Consider the following 14870-nt stretch of genomic DNA (forward strand, 5'->3'; position numbering starts at 1 on the left):
TGGGTGTCTTGGAAGAAACTTCTTTTTCTTCTTAATATCAGAACACGATTTAATTCTGGATAGCCACATATCTAGAAAAAGACCCTTCTTCCAGCCTTTCTTGCAGCTAGTTGAGGGAAGATTGCTTTAAGAGAGCTGATTTAGCCCAGAATAGAACCCGCCCCCCCACCCCAGTGTTATTCCTTTGTCAATATGGAACATGAATGTGATGGCTGGTGCTCCAGAAGCTATCTTGAACCACAAGGAAACCTTGTGTCCAGGAGCCATAGGCTGAAGAAGTCCCAGGGAAAACAGGACTCTGGGTCCCCGAGGACACTGTGGACTTGCTTTGACTTGTTTTTTGCTTGAGAGAGGATTTCTCTTCCGTCTTGTTTATTCTATTGTTATGAAGTAGAAGTTCTCTGCCATGTGCAGCCAAGCCTCAGGCTAAGGGATACCATACCTTCAACAGCTGACTCTCTTATATGAGAATCAGTCATAGGCATTTCTCTGAGGGTATACAGGCGTGTAGAACTGTCCCCCCACCCCATCCCCCAAAAAAGGTTTGTAGTTTTTCTTAAAAAAAAAAAACAACACATTGTCTGAAGTAGAGATTTGAATTCAGATGAGCATAAAATCATATTGTGTTCCAGGTTTCTACCCTGCAAAATAAGGCATAAGCAACAGAATAAATTCCACCTTTATTTTCAACATGGTAGATTATTCTGGAAAGTGTTTAGTCCCACTGGTTCTTCCTTTCCATCTCAGAACTCTGCACTGCTCACCCTCTGCAGCTCACCACACTGTAGTAAGGCAGGGTGTGTGCAGGAAATGTGAGCTTAACCAGCATCCTACGCAAGCGGAGATGAGGACAGTAAATCTTTTGCAAATACCCATAGCAATGTCCTCCATGAGCCAATGTAAATGATCTCTGAATCATCTTCAGGCAGCACGGTGCTCAGCTCATCTGCAGGTAACAGGACCCAGCTCCCAAGGCTCCTGGAGTCCACGTAGCACCTGCTCTGTGCTCAGGGTGAGTTATGTGTGCAAGGGCCATAGGAGCTATATGGAGACACACTCCTGCTTTTCCTGGAGTAAACTGACACTCTATGGAAATGACTATGCAGGGTAACATGGGTCCTAATGTAATATCTAATACCTAATGTGATACCCTCAGACCTCAGAATGCCAAGGTAGAAATGGTGTCCATTTATACTCACATTTGTTTGGCATTTCCTCCTACCGATTATAGGACCTGATGTCTCCCTACCCACCCTCGTTTACTGTGTGGGCCCAGGGACAAAGCCAGCATGCAGATCTACCTCAGCTCCTAGGCTGGGACTTATGGCCCGGACCATGTGGCATGTAGCTCAGCTGCCAAGCCTCAGTAGAACACTGCTCCTCTGACAGCTGGTGTCTCTCCACTGGGCACAGCCCTCAGGGTGGAGAATATCCACAGGGGCCTGAGGCAGAATGGTGGGGGTGAATGGAGTAACATGGGCACACAGGAGCTGAGGGTAGGGGGCCTTCTTCACTGCTGCTGAGTGTCCCCAGTTGTCAGCTGGGCCTTGAGGTAGCATCTACCCAAAGTCTTACACAGCCTGTCATTAACATGGCACCTCTCCGTCTGTCTACACCTCATTTCTCTGTGAGGATCAAACCTGGCAGCTGGAGTTGGTTGGAGCAATAGACTCAAACCTGGGGCCTCCATTTCCCTGCCCATCTTCCCTGTCTCTCTCTTAGGCCCTTGTCTGCAAAACTCCCTCTCCCCATAGACCTTCTCTTCTCTTCCAAAGACCTTCATTATCAAGCCCCTAAATTATGACAGAAGGAGGTTGGCGTAACATAGACCACACAGCCACTCCTCCTTGCTGGGGCTCTTCCCCACACTCCCTGTGTGTAAATAAATGTTCTTTCATTTCTGTCTTCCTGGCCCAGAGCAGACTGCTCCACATCAGGGATGATGGCCATGTCCTATTTAAGGTAATTTCTGGTGAAGGGGAGGTGCTGGGAGGGGGGAGGGGCAGGGGAGGGAAGGAGGGAGGAAGGAGGGAACAAGGAGGGAGGCATGGGGAAGAAGAGATTGGACATGTGCCTTCCCCTGTGTCAGGACCGCTCTTCCCTCCTCTTTACCCAGCACCTTCTCATCCGTCTCCTCGCCTCCCCCAGAGGCTGTCCTACTATCAGTCTACAGTAGATTTCCTGGCCCATTGTTCTCTTTCCCTGCATTGTCTTTGTTCTCCTTCCCGGTCCTCATGAAAGTGGTCAGGGATGTACAGGTGGCTTGGGTGTGAGCTGTATGGTCATGTCACTTCCTGAGTGTTCATGGGGATCTGACACTGAACACAGTGAGCCCCAGGCAGAGGGCTGGGTTGCCTTTCACTAAGTATCTGCATTAGAAGGGAGCACAGATTACCCCAGTGTTCAGCCACAGGGAGTTCATGGTGGTGGTGAGGTAGGGGTAGAGGGGTGGGAAGGCAACTCCCCACTGCAGTGACTCCCACTGCAGTGATACCAGCAGAGGGTCAGGGAGAGTCAATAGGGCCATAGCTGATTCCCTGGTTAACTTTCACTAAGTATCTGCATTAGAAGGGAGCACAGATTACCCCAGTGAATCTATCAGTGTTGGGGCTTCTAGTCCATAGCAGAAAGAAGAATTTTAAGTTTTAATTTCAATTCCAATTAGTCAACATACAGTGCTGTATTAGTTTCCAGTGTACACTATAGTGTTTCGATGATTCCATACCTCACCTGGTGCTCATCACAAGTGCACTCTTTATTTTTTTTATTAATCTTTTTTTTAATGTTTTATTTATTTCTAGGAGAGAGAGAGAGAGAGAGACAGTGTGAGCAGGGGAGGGTCAGAGAGAGGGAATCACAGACTGAAACAGGCTCCAGGCTCTGAGCTGGCAGTCAGCACAGAGCCCGACGCGGGGCTCGAACCCACGAACCGCGAGATCATGACCTAAGCGAAAGTCGGACGCTTAACTGACTAAGCCACCCAGGCGCCCCTCAAGTGCACTCTTTAATCTCCATCACATCTTTCACCCATCTCCCCACCCATCCCCCCTCTGGTAACTATCAGATTGTTCTGTTTCTTGTTTAAACTCTATTTCTCATTTTTTCCCTTTCCTATGTTTGTTTTGTTTCTTAAAGTCCACATTTGAATGAAATCATACAGTATTTGTCTTTCTCTGACTTATTTTGCTTAGTGTTATCCTCTCTAACTCCATCCATATAATTGCAAATGACAAGATTAAATCTTTTTTATGACTGAACAATATTCCATTGTATATATATACCACATCTTCTTTATCCATTCAATCAATCAATGACCACTTGAGTTGCTTCCATATCTTGGCTATTGTAAATAATGCTGCTATAAACATAGGGGTGCATGTATCCCATTGAATTCGTGTCTTTGTACCCTTTGGGTAGACACCCCAAAGTACAATTGCTGGGTCATAGGGTAGTTCTGTTTTTAATTTTTTGAGGAACCTCCATATGTTTTCCACAGTGGCTTTACCAGTTTGCATTCCCACCAGCAGCACACAAGAGTTCCTTTTTCTCCATGTTCTCACCAACATTTATTTCTTGTGTTATTAATGTTAGCCATTCTGACAAGTGTGAGGTGATATCTCATTGTAGTTTTGATTTGCATTTTCTTGGTGAGTGATGGTGACATCTTTTATGTATCTATTGACCATCTGGATGTCTTCTTTGAACGAATGTCTATGTATATCTTTTGTTCACTTTATAATTGGGTTATTTGTTTTTCAGGTGTTGAGTTATATAAGTTCATCTTATATTTGGTTACTAACCCTTTATTAGATATTTCATTTGCAAGTATCTTCTCCCATTCTCCCATTGCCTTTTGGTTTTGTTTATTGTTTTCTTTGCTGTGCAGAAGCTTTTTATTTTGATGAACTTCTAATAGTGATTTTTGCTTTTGTTTCCTTTGCCTCAAAAGACATATCTAGAAAAAACTTGTTATAGCCTATGTCAAAGAAATTACTGCCTGTGTTCTCTTATAGGATTTTTATAGCTTCAGGCCTCTGATTTAGGTCTTTAATCCATTTTGAATTTATTTTTGTCTATAGTGCAAGAAAGTGGTCCAGTTTCATTCTTTTGCATGTTGCTGTCCAGTTTTCCCAACACCATTTGTTGAAAAGACTGTTTTTTTTTTCCCATTGAATTCTCTCCTAATTTATTGAAGATTAGTTGACCATATAATTGTAGGTTTATTTCTGGGTTTTCTACTCTGTTCCATTAACCTATGTCTATTTTTGTGCCAGTACCATACTGTTCTGATTACTACAGCTTTGTAATATAACTTGAAGTCCAAAACTGTGATGCCTCAGATTTACTTTTCTTTTTCAAGTTTGATTTGGCTATTCAGGGTGTTTTGTGGTACTATAGAAATTGTAGGATTGTTTGTTCTAGTTCTGTGAAAAATGCTGTTGGCATTTTGATAGGGATTGCATTAAATAAGTAGATTGCTTCAGGTAGTATGGATATTTTAACAATTTGTTCTTCCCACCCATGATCCTAGAATGTCTTTCCATTTCTTTGTGTCGTCTTCAATTTCTGTCATCAATGTTTTATAATTTTCTGATCACAGGTCTTTCACTTCTTTGGTTAAGTTTATTCCTAGGTATTTTATTATTTTTGGTGTAATTGTAAATGAGATTGTTTTCTTAATTTCTCCTTCTGATGCAATGGATTTCTGTACATTGATTTTACAACTTTCCTGAGTTAATTTATCAGTTCTAGTGGTTTTGGGGTGGGATCTTTAAGATTTCCTAAATGGAGTATCATGTCATCTGCAAATAGTGGAAGTTTTACTTCTTCTTACTAATTTGGATGCCTTCTATTTCTTTTTGTTGTCTAATTGTTGTGTTAGGACTTCCAGTACTATGTTGAATAAAAGTGGTGAGACTTGTCTTTGTCTTATTCCTTATCTTAGGCAGAGACTCTCAGTTTTTCACCATTAAGAATGATGTTAACTGTGGGTTTTTCATATATGGCCTTTATTATGTTGAGGTATGTTCCCTATTACTCTATTTTTTTTAGGGTTTTTATCACAAATGGATGTTGTACTTTGTCAAATGCCTTTTTCCATCTATTGAAATGATCACATGATTCTTATTCTGTCTCATATTGATGTGATGTATCACATGGATGAATCTGCGAATATAAAACCATCTTGCAACCCTTGATCATGGTGAATTATTTTGTTAATATATTATTGAATTTGGTTTGCTAGTATTTTATTAAGAATTTTTACATTTATCTTCATCAGGGATATGCCCAGGTAGTTCTCTTTTTTTGGTAGTTTCTTTATCTGATTTTAGTATCGGGTAATTCTAACCTCATAGAATGAATTTGGGCATTTTCCTTCTTTTTCTGGATTTTGGAATATTTTGAGAAGAATAGTATTAACTCTTCTTTAAATGTTCACAGACTTTAACTCTTCACAGACTTTGCCTGTGAAGCCATCTGGTTTGGACTTTTGTTTTTGATTACTGACTCAATTTCTTTGCTTGTTATCAGTCTGTTTAAATTTTTTATTTCTTCATGTTCAGTTTTGGGAGGTTATGTTTCTAGGAATTTATCCATATCTTCTAGGTTGTCCTGTATTTTGTCATATAATTTTTCATAATAGTCTCTTATAATCCTTTGTATTTCTGTGATGTTGGTTACTATTTCTCCTCTTTCTTTTATTTTTAAAAAATGTTTATTTATTTTGAGAGAGAGACAATACATGTGAGAGAGAGTGGGGGAGAGGCAGAAGGAGAGAATTCCAATCAGGCTTCACACTCAGCATGGAGACTGACACAGGGCTCAATCTTACGATCATGAGATCATGACCTGAGCTAAAATAGTCAGATGCTTAACCAACTGAGCGACCCAGGCATCCCTCTCCTCTTTCATTTATGGTTGGGTTTTTTTTTTTGAGATTTCTCTCTCTCTCTCTTTCTCTCTTTTGATGAGTCTGGCTAAAGGTTAATAATTTTTATTGATTTTTTCAAAGAACCAGCTCCTAGTTTCATTAATCTGGCCTACTGTTTTTGTTTGTTTATTTGTTTTTTGGTTTCTGTTTCTATTTCATTTATTTCTGCTCTAGTCCTTATTATTTCCTTCTTTGTACTGTTCTTAAGTTTTGTTTGTTCCTTTTCTAGCTCCTTTAGGTATAAAGTGGATTATTTGATTTTTTTTTCTTCTTGAGGTAGACCTGTATTGCTATAAACTTCCATCTTGCTTCATTTCAGAGGATTTAGACCATTGTGTTTTCATTCTCATTTGTTTCCATGTATTTTTAAAATTTCTTCTTTGATTTCCTGGTTGACCCATTTACTCTTTAGTAGCATGTTATTTAACCTCCATGTATTTGTGGTCTGCAGATTTTTTTCTTGTGGTTGACTTCTAGTTTTATAGCATTTTGGTCAGATAATATGCATGATATGCTTTCAATCTTTTTGAATTTGTTGAGGTTTGTTTTCTAGCCTCATTTGTAGTCTATTCTGGAAAATGTTCTGTGTGCAGTTGGAAAGAATGTGTGTTCTGCTGTTTTAGGATGGAGTATTCTGAATATATCTGTTAAATCCATCTGGTCCAGTGTGTTATTCAAAGCTATCATTTCCTTGTTGACGTTCTGTTTGGATGATCTGTCCATTGATGTAAATGGTATGTTAAAGATTCCTCATATCATTGTATTATTATCAATTAGTTATTTTATGTTTGTTATTAGCTGTTTTTAATTTTTTTAATGTTTATTTATTTTTGAGAGAGAAACACAGAGTGTGAGCATGGGAGGGTCATAGAATCTGAGAGAGAGAGGGAGACATAGAATCTGAAGCAGGGTCCAAGATCTGAGGTGTCAGCACAGAGCCTGATGTGAGACTCAAACCCACGAACCATGAGGTCATGACCTGAGCTGAAGTTGGCCACTTAGTCAACTGAGCCACCCAGGTGCCCCTGTTATTAGCTGTTTTTTTATTAAGGTGCTTCCATATTAAGTGGATAAATAATTAAAATTGTTATATATTTTTGTTGGAGTGTCCCCCTCTTTATTATATAATGCCCTTCTTCATCTCTTGTTACAGTCCTTGTTTTAAAGTCTATTTTCTCTGATATAAGCATTGCTACCCTGGCTTTCTTTTGACACCATTTTCATGAAATGTTTCTCCATCCCCTCACTTTCAATCTGCAGGTGTCTTTAGGTCTAAAATGAGTCTCTTGTGGGCAGTATATAAATGGGTCTTTTTTTTTTCATTCTGTAACTCCATGTCTTTTGATTGAAGCAGTTAGTCCATTTACATTCAAAGTAATTATTGATAGATGTGTATTCATTGCCATTTTATTTTTTTAAATTTTTAATGTCTTTTTTAAATTTATTTATTTCTAGGAGAGAGAGAGAGACAGCGTGAGCAGGGGAGGGTCAGAGAGAGAGGGAGACACAGACTCTGAAATAGGCTCCAGGCTCTGAGCTGGCAGTCAGCACAGAGCCCGACGCGGGGCTCAAACCCACGAACACGAGATCATGACCCAAGCGAAAGTCAGACGCTTAACCGACTAAGCCACCCAGGCGCCCCTCATTGCCATTTTATTACCTATTTTCGTGTTTCTGGAGATTTTCTCTGATCCTTGTCTTTCTCTCTTTCATGGTTTTCTTTAGTGATATATTTAGATTTCTTTCTCTTTATTCTTGGCATATTTATTAGTCATTTTTATTATGGTTACCATTATGTTTGTATACAACATCTTGTGCATATACCAGTCTATATAAGTTGATGATATAAGTTTGAACCGTTCTTTTTTCCTCTCTTCCCCATGTTTTAGGTATATGGTGTCGTATGTCACATCCTTTTATTCTGTGATTCTGTGAGTTCTTTGGCTGATAATTTACAGAGATATTTATTTTACTGCTTTTATGTTTCTTACCTTCATACAATCATTTTTAGTTTCTCCTTTCTACTGAAAGAGTCTCCTTTAATATTTCTTGCAGGGTTGCTTTAGTAGTCACGAACTCCTTTAGTTTTTGTTTGCCTGGGAACTATTTACTTGCCTTCTATTCTGAATGATAGCTTTGCTGGACAGAGTATACTTGGCTATAGACCTTTTCCCATTCAGCACAGAATACATAATGCCATTCAACAGGGAGAAGAATTTTTTTTTTTAATTTTTATTTATTTCTAGGAGAGAGAGAGATAGACAGCGTGAGCAGGGGAGGGTCAGAGAGAGAGGGAGTCACAGACTGAAAAAGGCTCCAGGCTCTGAGCTGGCAGTCAGCACAGAGCCCGACGCGGGGCTCAAACCCACGAACCGCGAGATCATGACCTAAGCGAAAGTCGGACGCTTAACTGACTAAGCCACCCAGGCGCCCCAACAGGGAGAAGAATTTTAAGGCAGGTTAAGGAAGATGTTGTAAACTGGATAATGCCTCCCCCTCCCCCCAAAGATATCTGAATCCTATTCCCTGGAGCAAGTGGATGTTATCTATACAGGGAAAAGGACTTTGTAGATGAAATTGAATCAATGATTTTTGAGAAGGGAGGTGGTCATTGTGGGCTCTAAGTGCCATAAAAAACATCCTCTTATAAAGCGGCAGGCAGAGGAAGATTTGACACTACAAAGAAGGCAATGTGACTCCTGAAGTAAGACACTCCCCTCTGGCTTAGAAGATGGAGGAAGGGCCTACAAGCCTAGGAATATAGCTCTAAAGGCTGGAAAAGGCAATGTGAAGGGTTGCCCTCCAACACTTCAGAGAGAGTAAGTCCCTGACAACACCTTGATTTTGACCCAGTAAAACTGGTATGAAACTTCCACTCTTCACAACTGTAAGAGGGTAAATGGGTGCTATTCTATACAACTGAGTTCGTGGTGATTTATTATAGTAGCCACATAAAACTAGCACAGAAATGTTTGTCCCAGAGCTGAGTTTCCTTCTCACATTAGACCTATACCATCCAATACGACAGCTGCCTGTCACAGTTGGCTATTTAAAGTAATTAATATGAAATAAAATTGAGAAATCAGCTCCTCCATTGCACCAGCCACATTTCATGAACTCACATGAAGCTACCTGCTATTGGATTGGTGCTGTCTCATTTCTTATAAAAACATGCTTGACTTCAGTAATTTTCTCTGACATCGGCCATAGCAACATTTTTCTAAACATGTCTCCTGAGGCAAGGGAAACAAACAAAAATAAACTATTGGGACTACATAAAAATAAAAACCTTTTGCAGGGTGAAGGAAACCATCAATAAAACCAAAAGATACTCTATTGAATGAAAGAAGATATGTGCAAATGATATACCCAGTAAGGGGTTAATATATGAAATGCGTAAAGAACTTAAACAATCCTACACCAACCCCTCCCCAAACAATCCAATTAAAAATAAGCAGAGGACCTGAATAGACATTTTTCCAAAGAAGACATCCAGATGGCCAACAGACACATGAAAAGATGCTCATCATCACTCATCATCAGGGAAATGCAAATCAAAACCACAATGCTACATCATCTCACACCTATCAGGATGGCTAAAGTCAAAATGACAAAATGTAACAAGTGTTGGCAAGGTTGTGGAGAAAAAATAATATTCATGCACTGTTGGTGGGAATGGGGTGTAGCCACTGAGGAAAACAGTATGGAGGTTCTTCAAAAAATTAAAAATAGAACTAGCATATGATCCAATAATTCCACTATTGGTTATTTACCCAAGTAAAATGAAAACACTAATTCAAAAAGATATATGCACTCCTATGTTTATTGTAGAATTATTTACAATAGCCAATATATGGAAGTAATTTATGTGTCCATCAGTAGACAGGTGTGTATGAGAATGTGGTACACACACACACTGGAATAATACACAGCCATAAAAAGGGTGAGATTGTGCTAATTGAGACAACAGGGAGGGACCTAGAGGACATTATGCTAAGTGAAATAAGTCAGGTTGAGAAAGACAGATACCATATAATTCCACCCATAAATGGAATCTTAAAAAGCAAAAACAAAAACAAATGAACAAACAAACAAAAAGCAGAATCAGACCTGTAAATACAGAGAACACACCAGAGAGTGGGGGATGGGTAAAATGAGTGAAAGGGAGAGGGAGATACAGGCCTCCAGTTATGAAATGAATGTCATAGGAATAAAAGACACAACATAGGGAACACAGTCAATGATATTCTATTGTTTGCTTTCTTTAAAAAATGTTTTATTTATTTCTGAGAGAGAGAAAGAGAGACAGTGTGAGCAGGGGAGGGTCAGAGAGAGAGGAAGACACAGAATCTGAAGCAGGCTGTCAGCATAGAGCCTGATGTGGTGCTTGAACCCACAAAACGTGAGATCATGACCTGAGCCAAAGTGGGATGTTTAACCGACTCAGCCACCCAGGCACCCCCAGCGAATGATATTCTAACAGCAACATAATAGGACAGATGGTAGCTATATTTGTGGTGAATATAACATTAATGTATACATTCATCAAATCACTAAGTTATACACCTGAAACTAATGTAACATTGTGCATCAACAATGGTCAAATTAAAAAAAAAATTTTAAGCCCTGTTTCTCCCTGCTTTAATAATAATAATAATACAAAAGATGTGCCTGACTGTATCCTGAAGCCTGTCAGGCTACACTCCAGCAGGCGCAGTACTATACATAAAAATGCACTCTCACCAAAGATTAATAAAACTTTTTTCCTTCCAGAACTGTGAGAGCCCCCCTCCTTTAATTTTCAACTCACCTTGGAGAGGGAGGGATGTGATGAGAAGAGGCAGTGCAGAGCAGGTAGAAGCAAGAGCCAGGAACAGGCCAGCATGGCACGCGGCCAGCACGGAACACTGCAGTTCTCTTGGACCTGGGTTCCCACCTCGGCACTACTGACCTTTGGGGCCAGATCATTCTTAGTGTGGGGCCACCCTGGGCACAGCAGGATGATTATAAGCATTTCTGGTCTCTACCACTGACACCAGTGGCACCCCCTCCCCCAGCTTTGACAACCAACATCTCCAGACATTGCCAAATGTCCCCTGGCAGGGAACGGAGGTGTGTGTGTGTGGGGGGGGGGGGACAAAGTTTCCCCGGCTGAAGACTGCTGCCCTAGACCCCTTCTTAGTGAGTCTGTTACCACTTATGTCTCCTGGGTCTATGCTTTCTGACCTAGTCTCTTGCTTGTGCCTCAGTCCCATCATCCAACCCTCTGCTGAACTTATAAATACTATCCCATATCACCACATAAATCATTCCATCTTGTTTTATGAGAAGATTTACATTTTTACAGTGTTTTTTAAAATATTGCTCATGATCATGCAGAGACATTTATATGACTGTCCTTGATTTCTGCCATACTCCTTTCAACTAGTGCTTCAGGGTGAACTCTCCAGAGGACACGAGGCTGAGATCTGAGAAGGGCAGGGGAACGGGAAGAACAAAGGTGAATAGGAGCCAAAGTTTCCTTCTAGTCCTGCCTATCACCTTCTCCCATACACCCAGTTTCCCACCATAGATACTCTAGAAGACACGTGTCACCATTACCCTCCTCATCCTCACCCAAGAGAGGAACATGAGTCAGGAAAAGCCTCTCTGTATGAAAAACATCACACGCAGTGATGATGTTCATTGTTGACATGGTGTTTCCAGGATACTTAGGTGGAAGAAACACCTTTCCACACAGCTTACAAATTGTCCACCACAAGCCAACAGAGGCAAAGGCAAGTTATCCTAACACGCTCCGCACAGCTGGAATCAGATGCCCAGAGAAGATGGGATGTCTTTGGTTGCAAGAACCAGACTATGGAACATGAGGTGGTGTGAGCAACAATGGATTCGTATTATCACACATGAAGGAGTCCAGGTGTGGGGTTCCACAGTGGACTCACTTAGTAAAACAAAAAGTTCAAAATTCCAGGTTTTCTTCTCAGATTCATTTCATTTCCCTCCTAGGACTAGAATCTGGCCCTGTTTTATTGGTGTATTTAAGATCACATACTTAGAAAAATGATGGGTATATAAATAAAAGGGGCTAAAATTTCAGACACACATCATACCCTCTGCTTTGCTTCATGACCATCTTTATTCCTGGACCAGCTCTGCCAAAGAATCCAGCCTGTCTCAGACCCACTCCAAGCCTCTTTAAGGAAGCAGACTTCCTTGGATTCTCAGCACCCATTCACCAAACACAAGGTAGTCATTGATGGTTCAAGCTCAACCACACTGTAAAATCTTGTAAGGGGTCAAGAGCAAAAACAATAAGAACCATTCTTCCAACAAACAATTGCTGAGTGTCTTCTCTGGGTATTTCTGTGCCTGGTACAATGTCCACAGAAAATGCAATTGCAGAGATTATAGTCAACCAATTCCAGCTCCCTTGCCAGTCAGCTCCCCTGCCTGGATGCTTTGGTGTGTAGAAAGTCAATATACTTCCCCACCCAAATGATCCACCATTTCCTGTTCCCTGTGGCCACCTTTACTCCACCTCAGCTGAATTCACAGCAAATTATTAGTCTAAAGGAGGGTGAGAAGATAGTGGCATTTCTTTACTTTTTCAGTGCAAGGTAAAAACCCTGGAGATAGTTTTATCTCCTTCAGGCACCTGCTGCCAAGTGACCAGACAGGGTGGATTGTTCAGTGGACCACCAGACATCTTCCCATGTCCGGCACCTGGCCAGGGCCCTAGGATGATGCTGCACAGAAGCACATCCTCAGGTTTCTTCCCGTCAGCATATCCTGGCTGTGGTTGTAAGTCAGCCCCTTAAGACTTGCCGAGAAATAGTTGCAAAACATGCGGCATGTTGATCTTATCCTTTGGTAGAGAAAATCAATTCAGTGCTTGTTGGAGAAACCTCATCTTGGATGAGATCAGGTAGGCAAGTCTTGTCAGGCCATGTGTTTTTCTTTTTTTTTTCCTCCATCAACGCACATGCAGGAAGGCATCTATGCCTTTAGCTGACATTCCCTTTTAGCGTCTTGAGTCTGAATTTGAAGGGAGAACGTTGGAAGACTTTACTTCAGATAAAGAAAGAAAAAGTTATTCCCCTGAGAGCCCTGCCATCCTCCTGAAGCATCACTGTCCATTCTTAAATGCAGCACAGGTATCTGCACCTGATTGCATTTGTAGGCACAGGCGATCAAGAGGGCAGCAGTTTCTATTAGAGATCTAAAAATGTGTGCAAATCTCCCCATAATATTTTCAGATGTTGCAGAGATTTAAAATAAATGTTATTTTTTATATACTACTTAACCCTTCACTGATTTGACGATTGAGTGACACAATTCAGAGCTGTACTGTCCTCCATCAGAAAGCTGAGTGACAAAGATTGATCCAGACAGCTCTCCCTGGAGAACTGGCCCAGAGGGAGGCAAAAACATATCTCCTTCGTTGGATCCACAACCACAATCCAATAATGCAAATGCCAACTTATCAGACGTGTTCAGAGGCATTTTACTCATATCTCTAACCAAGGGAGAGATGTTATTAAGTATTTAAAAGTCAGCCTTCCGGGGCGCCTGGGTGGCTTAGTCGGTTAAGCGTCCGACTTTCGCTTAGGTCATGATCTCGCGGTTCGTGGGTTTGAGCCCCGCGTTGGGCTCTGTGCTGCCTGCCAGCTCAGAGCCTGGAGCCTGTTTCAGTCTGTGACTCCCTCTCTCTCTGACCCTCCCCTGCTCACGCTGTCTCTCTTTCTCTCTCTCCTAGAAATAAATAAAACATTTAAAAAATAAATAAATAAAAGTCAACTTTCCTTACTTCTATATATTCTTGCAGTGCATATGAAATTTACTGTGGGTCTCATTCATTCTGTCGGCATTTATTAAGTGCCTGTTAGGTGCTACGCACACTGTGTTAGAGACTAAGGTTTTAAAGCGCATACATTTGAAGGGCTGGCAGTGTTTCACAGAGACGAACACATAAACGTATCAGTCCAAGAGCTGAGTGCCGAGATAAGGCATGAGCAAGCTGTGGACTTCAGTCTAGGGGCACCTCCACCATCCCTCTGGGGCCTTCCCCCTTGTGTGAGTTAAGACACAAATCAGTAAATCCCCAAACCAAGAGAAGTCTCCAATTCAAATTCTAGTGATACATCCCAACTGATATCCCCAGCTTTTATTCATACACATCTTAAACACACACATGACGCAAATTCTCATTTATGCAACATGATTGCACACTTGGAGACTGTACAATTTTTGAGAGTTCCCATTGCCAACTTAAGTTTCCAGTAATTATTTTAATTTATTGAACCACGCCTTCAGTTTTTCATCCACTTCCTCAGTAAAGATCACAGCACCTTATGGTATCTCCCCTCTACCCCATCCCCACATGCTGCCTCCATCCTTCTGAGAGGTGGCTGTTCATTTAGGTCACTCAGATCTTGTAAGTTTCACATGTAATGATTTAGGAACTTTGAAAGAGGGATCACTGGAAATCCAAAAGAACCATCCCATCCTTGAGCTTTTTCAATCTTTCATGGTGACTGTCAAGATTTGTACTGAATCGCATACTTCTTAAGACCCCCCGCCAACTCCCAAAGAGCTGCACATCCTACCTCACCTCTCAGGTCCATTTCACCAACTCTACATCCAATCTAAGACTCTGTAGACAGACTTCTCTTTTTTCTGGATTCAGTGCATTGATGTAGATCTGATATCACAAATATTCTTAATTCTTTTTCAGAGAATCTTTTACCTGGACCTGGGTCCCCAGAAGGACTTTACCCATTGATTCCTTTAGAACGCATCTGGTTGTAAGTAAAAGAAACCCATTTGTTAGTAGCCTAGATTATAAGAGCATTTATTGCTTATTAACAAAAAGTCCCAAAATGTCTGGCCTCAGGCTTGGTTCATGACAACATCATGACCTCAAAACCAAAGGTTC

This window comes from Hyaena hyaena, unplaced genomic scaffold (genome assembly GCF_003009895.1).
Source record: "Hyaena hyaena isolate Hyena2069 unplaced genomic scaffold, ASM300989v1 scaffold_282, whole genome shotgun sequence".
Taxonomy (NCBI): Eukaryota; Metazoa; Chordata; class Mammalia; order Carnivora; family Hyaenidae; genus Hyaena; species Hyaena hyaena.